Source organism: Arachis ipaensis, chromosome B09 (assembly GCF_000816755.2).
Source record: "Arachis ipaensis cultivar K30076 chromosome B09, Araip1.1, whole genome shotgun sequence".
Taxonomy (NCBI): Eukaryota; Viridiplantae; Streptophyta; class Magnoliopsida; order Fabales; family Fabaceae; genus Arachis; species Arachis ipaensis.
In genome coordinates this window covers 102,638,992-102,645,417 of record NC_029793.2, presented here as the reverse complement: position 1 = coordinate 102,645,417, position 6,426 = coordinate 102,638,992, and positions in this window count along the sequence as shown.

Sequence of the window (6,426 nt, the reverse complement as noted above, 5' to 3'; positions counted from 1 at the left end):
AGAGTTCATAGTAGCAAATAAAAATAAAAAGGAAAAACAGAAATAAATAAATGTCAGGGGATTAATTGGTTTGATCTTCGAATCCTATTTATTTCCTAAGAAAAGATTGGGATTATAGAAGTTCAATTCAATTAACAAAGATAACAATTATCAATCATTCTATTGAATTGGATAACTCCTGAGTTACTGATTTCTTAACCAAGACCAAAAGGAGAAAAATTCATGGAAAGCAAAAATTGGCGAGCTCCCCCTGAATGGATGCATTCCCTCACTTCATAACCTCTGGTCTATGCCTTCTGGACTTGGATTTGGGCCAAAAAGGGCTTCAGAAATTGCTGGGAGCGTTTTCTACAATTTCTGGTGCGTGGCCTCTGTCACGCGTCCACGTGGGTCACGCGGTCGCGTCATTCGGAGCTTTTCTTGCCACGCGGTCGCGTCAGTCATGCGACCGCGTCATGTGCGTTCTGCTTAAGGCGCGCGGTCGTGTCAGTCATGCAGCCGCATCGCTGCTTCTTCGCGCTTGGCACGCGATCGCGTTGTCCATGTGATCGCGTGGATGCCAGTTTCTTCAAGGACTCCGTTTTTTGCTTTTCTTCCATTTTTGTATGTTTCCTTTCCATCCTTTGAGTCATTCCTGCCTTAGAAGATCTGAAACTACTCAACACACTGATCACGGCATTGAATGAAAATAAAGGTAATTAAAATAATTAATTTTAAAGCATAGGAAACATGTTTTTCACATACATCACATAATAAGGAAGGAGAAGTAAAACCATGAAATTAATATGAATAAGTGGGTGAAGGATTGAATAAATCACTCAAATTAAGCACAAAATATATCATAAAATATGGGTTTATCAGTCATCATAATTCTTAAGTGAATATAATCACATAACAAGGTATTTGTTCCTTGTTAATACTTTGCATTTTTTTTAGTTGACTTGACTTGATTCATATCAAGACTTGTCACTTTTTATAACAAGCACCTTATACATGTGATTATTTCCTTATTCCTAAGGATGAATCAGTAGTCTCTTTTCATCATTGAATTGGTTGTTGTTGATTGTGCCATTTTCTATTCACCATGTGCTTTCACTTGCACGATTTCGATAACCAATGTCTTATATACTCAATTCACTTTAGTTGTGGTTACCGAGGTTGTTTGTGCCTTAAGTTTTGCTTATCTATTACTTGCAACCTAGGACTACTTGATTGAGGAACATGCTATTTCTTTTGATTGTGTAGTTTCTGTGTTTAACTGACCAATGTGTTGTGTTCTAAATTGTGCGCGCATTTACAATACACACATTGCCTTTTATCATACCACACACATCTTATCTTTCCTCAATTCTTGTTTTTTTTTCTACAAAGCAACTAGAGCCCCCGGAGCCTACCAGCTAAAGGTGGAACCTCATAGTCCTTCACACCCGGATCATGTGCATGCACGGAGGACCGTGCATTATTTAAGTGTGAGGGAGGATTGCTAACTTCAAGGGGAGTAAAATTTCTTTTCTTAGACACTTTGCAACATTCCTTTTTGTTCCTTTTTCTTTAATTTTTACAATTTTTTCTGTTCTTGTTTATATTTTGCTTGGTTTGCTTATATATATCTTAGCTTGCTTATAATCTTATTTTAGTAAATATTTGTACTTGCATGTTGCATGTTAGATTGAATAAGTTTGGTAAAACAATAAAGAATTTTCAAGAAATCTCTTCTTGGGCATTCCATTGATTAGATTAGAAAACTTATTTTTGAACTTGCTTGAAGTATTCTTTATTATGGAACATAGAAAAGAGCTTGAACAAATACCAAGTGAGATTTGAGCTTTGATTGTGTGGTTGCACATTTTCAACTACAAATTTTATTCTTGTGTGTTATACTCCTTTATGATTGTGATCTTTAATTTGCTTTAATCTATATGTCCTATATTTGTTATTTTGAATGCATTTAGTAATGATTGAGGCCATTTTTTAATTTGAACCCACTTAACCCATATAGCCAAACCTTACATCTACCTTTGTAAACCACTTTTGAGCCTTTAATTCCCCTTGTTCTAATTTTAAGCACATCATTTGCCCTAAGCAAAAAACCATTAATGTCCATTAATTGTATCTTTGATTAGCTTGGGTTTGAGTGTGTGTGTGTGTGTGTTAATCAAGTGTGGGGAAATTTATGGGAATCATTGGTAGTTAGTTTTCTTTGGGTGTTCATTGAGAAAATTTGGAAAAATGGGTAATCACTCATGCATCTATCACTTAAAACATATGCATCTCTTTTTAATTCTTTTTGTTTAGATATATATATATATAAAAAGAGAATAAAATAAAAATAAAAATGAAAATAAAGGATGCATATGTGGTTGAATTGGAAAGAGAATGCATGAGTGAGTGTGAAAAAGAGGATAAATGGGTAGTAGGTTGTTTTGTTATGTATATAGGATGATATAAGATTAGGTGGGATACTTGAGCTAATCAAAGATCCAATCTATTAGCCCACTTAACCATATTAATCCTACCCTTATCCTAGCCCCATTACAACCCTCCAAAGACCTCATGATATTTGCATTCATTCATCAAATGTTAGTTGATTGTTAGATGACTTGCAAATCTTTAAAAACATGATTAAATGAGGATTGAGTGATTAAGCCCTAAACACTGAGCGATTAGAGTGTAAACACATCCGGTGAGGGATTCAATTGCTCAATTCTATGTTCCCATCCCTTATTTTGTGTCTTCTTGCAAGTTGTTGAAATTAATTTTGAAAATTTCAAATCAAATCTTTGGACATTGGTCATGTTGCTATGTTTTCTTACCGTGGCCCTAAGACTAATTTTGGATTGATTGAGATTCTTTTGTTTGTTTTGTGCCAAACTCAATAGGAACTATAGTATAGATATAAATAGTTAGCATTTTGCATAGTTGCATGCATGTAGTTAGTACATTAAATAAATTGCTTACCCTCCTTACCCTTCTCCTTTGATTGTGATTAGCATGAGGATATGCTAGTGTTTAAGTGTGGGGGAATTGATGAGTCCATATTTTCTGACATATTTTGGTTTGATTTGAACGGATTTCATCATATAAACCCACATTTATTCATCCAAATAGCATGCTTTTGTGTTCTCTCCCTTAATTGTGCCTAAATGTAAAAACATGCTATTTTGTGCTTATTTTAATCACTTTTATCCCACTTTTATGCCATTCGATGCCATGATATATTTATTGAGTATTTTAGGTCCTAGAGGCAAGTTTCGCAAGGCAAAAGTGGAAGAAAGCATGTACAAAGGGAGAAAGCATGAAGAAAACAAAAGAGAAGCACACATTGGAGTGTGCGTGCGCACAACCACCTGTGCGTACGCACAAAAGCCACAAAACCATATGTGCATACGCACGACAACCTGTGCGTACGCACAAGGAGAAAATCAGCATGTGTGCGGACGCACACACCTGTGCGTCCGCACACGTCCCAACGCGTGACTCATTTATTGCAAATCGCTGGGGGTAATTTTTGGGCCTCCAGGGCCAAATTTCGGGACTTTCTGAAGCTGATTGAGTGCTATATGAAGGAAGGCCTCACTCCATGTGAAGGGGAGAGAAATTAGGGCTAGTTTTGCATCATGTAGTTTATTTTCTAGAGAGAGAAGCTCTCCCCTCTCTCTAGAATTAGGGTTCTTTAGTTTAATTTCTTGTAATTTTTACTTTTAATTCTTGTTTCTATTTATTTTTCCTTGTCGTTTATTGTTATTGCTTCTTTACTCTTCTTCATTTCTCTTGTTATCTCCTTTATTTTGCCTTTTTATGTTATAAACACTCTTTGTTAATTTTACTTTTAATTAATGCAAATTTATATTTTATGTTCATTTATTGCTTTCTTTAGTTGTTGTTGTTATTTTCTTGCTTTTGTAGCTTTAGAATTTATTTTAATACATTTTAATATTATTTTATTTTCATGCACACCAAGTGTTTGATAAAATGTTTGGCTTAGTTTTTTTATAGCTTTTTCTCACTATTGGCTTGAAATTGTTGACTTTGGTGATCCTTGAGTCATTGATGTCCATTCTTGCTTAATACATTAGAGTAGTTAGTTGATTTGGTCTCCCTTGACTCTATGTGACCCCTTAGTGTTGACATAGGACTTAGGGATTGAAATCAACTATGCTTATTTGACTTATCTTCAATGTAAGGTTGACTAAGTAGGATTAACTCTTCATAATCATCATATGTTTGTGGTCAATAGCTAGGATAGGTAGCCTTAGTCCTTAATTACTTGCCATGAGGTTTCTTGCATTTGAAGTTTTATTGCTTTGACTTTTACTTGCCTTCATTCAATTTCTTGCATGTTAAGTTACTTTCTTGCCATTTCCTTTCCTTGCATTTAATTGCTTTTACTTTAATTGTTTTGATGTTTAATTTCTTGCATGTTTAATCTTCACGCTCTTGGTTGAGAAATTAGATGTTTGGGTGGAATTGAGTTGTAGATGTCCATTCACATTGTGTGAGAATAGTTAATTAGTTTGGCCTCTATTGACCTAGTCTTTCACTAAGTAATTAGTGAGTTGACTAGAACTTATGGATTGAGATCAATTACACCCTTTTGACTAATTCTCAAGGAGGATTGACTAGTTTGGATTGATTCCACACAATTGTCATGTTTGTGGTCCATAACTAGGATAGGAAACCTAGATTACCCAATTCTTGCCAAGAGTCCTTTAATTGCTTTTTTTACATTCCTTGCATGCTCATTTACTTTCTTGCTATTTACATTTCTTGCCAATTGCCATCATCCAACCCTCATTTCTCCCATAGCCAATAACATGACACTTAATTGCAACTCCTAGGGAAGAACGACCCGGGAGTTCCATACTCTCGGTTAATATATTTGGTTTGAATTGTGATATAATTTGATTGATGATCAATGGTTGGGTTTGAACTATACTTGCAACGTCAATCCTATTTTTAGTACAAAAATCCAAACCCATGCTTTTGGACATTGTCATATGTATTCTTTCAAAATGACATTTGCAAATTGGCTTCTTTAAACACTCTTACTGAAACTTGATATCTTTCTTTAAGTATCATGGTTAACTAATGAAAAATTTTGGTCAATAGTTCATTCAATACATCAACAAGCACAAGGATGTATATCTTAATTAAGTCAATTAAAATGCCACAAGCCACCGAACCAAAACTCATTCATGCACAGAACCAAAATCACAAAGGACACTGAACCAAAACTCATTCATGCACAGAACCAAAATCACAAAGGCCACCAAACCGAAAAACATTCATGTGGTTAATAAATGATGATCAACTTTCAATCAACAAGAATAGTATTCTTCCATGGAAAAGTACTGAAGATAGTAACAACCAATTTCAAAACTCTAGTTAAACTATCCACACCAGTAAGAATAGGCACGTATATCTTAAAGCCCTAATTACACTATCCACTGAATTCCAAGGCCTAATTATACTGTAAAAACCATTCACAATAGTTCGATGTACTAAACGAAGCAAATCAATCCAGTAAAACTAAAATGCAACTAGGAGAAACGCGACATTGCAAGATTTCAAATGAACAGTAGTTTTCTTATACCTTTGGTAGTCTTTGTTGCTGTTTTCGTTCGTTTCTGGTTGTTGCTTGCGAAATCTTCTTCAGATTCCTTTCCAATAATGGTTTCCACAGAGAATGTGATTGAAGTTTGAGTGATGTTGAGAGAGATTCGAAGAGAATGAGTCGTTTCGTGTATTGGTTTCGTGTTGAAGAAGATGTAACATTTTTTCATAATGAAGCGCGAATGAAAAAGGAGGGGTTTCTTTCATCTGGCGCGTGTGTTTCACTCACCATTTAATGCGCCTGATTCTATTTGGGCTTGGGCCAACTTGGTTATATAATTATATGGATGTGTAGCAGCTCTGTTATTTCTTTTATAATACAGTCCATATATATTTATATTTGTTTTTTATATAGCAATAATATTATATATATTTATATATTATTATTTTATTTAAAGATAATTTAAATTTTTTATAATATTTTTATAAAAGTTGACTAATAGGTTCTTTTTTAAAATATTTTTTTTAAATTTGTTTAATAAGATCGTATTTTGTTTTTTCTCTTTCATCCTTTGTATTAATTAATTATATTAATCTTCTATTGCAATACATTTTTGATCTACTTCACACATTATTTTTTCTATTTTCTTTTACTTTTTTTAGTTGCTCTTTTTATTTTATTTTTAATTGTTTATTTTACTTTTACTTCTTATATATAGAGTTATTATTATAAAGTTCTTTTTGAATTTAAGTGGTTTTTTAGGTTATATTTTACCATTGATGCTTTTATTTTGTTTAGTGTATTCTTTTTAGTTTGTGTTTAATATAATAATCTGTAAATATCTATTCTATTATATAAAAATAAAATTTCTG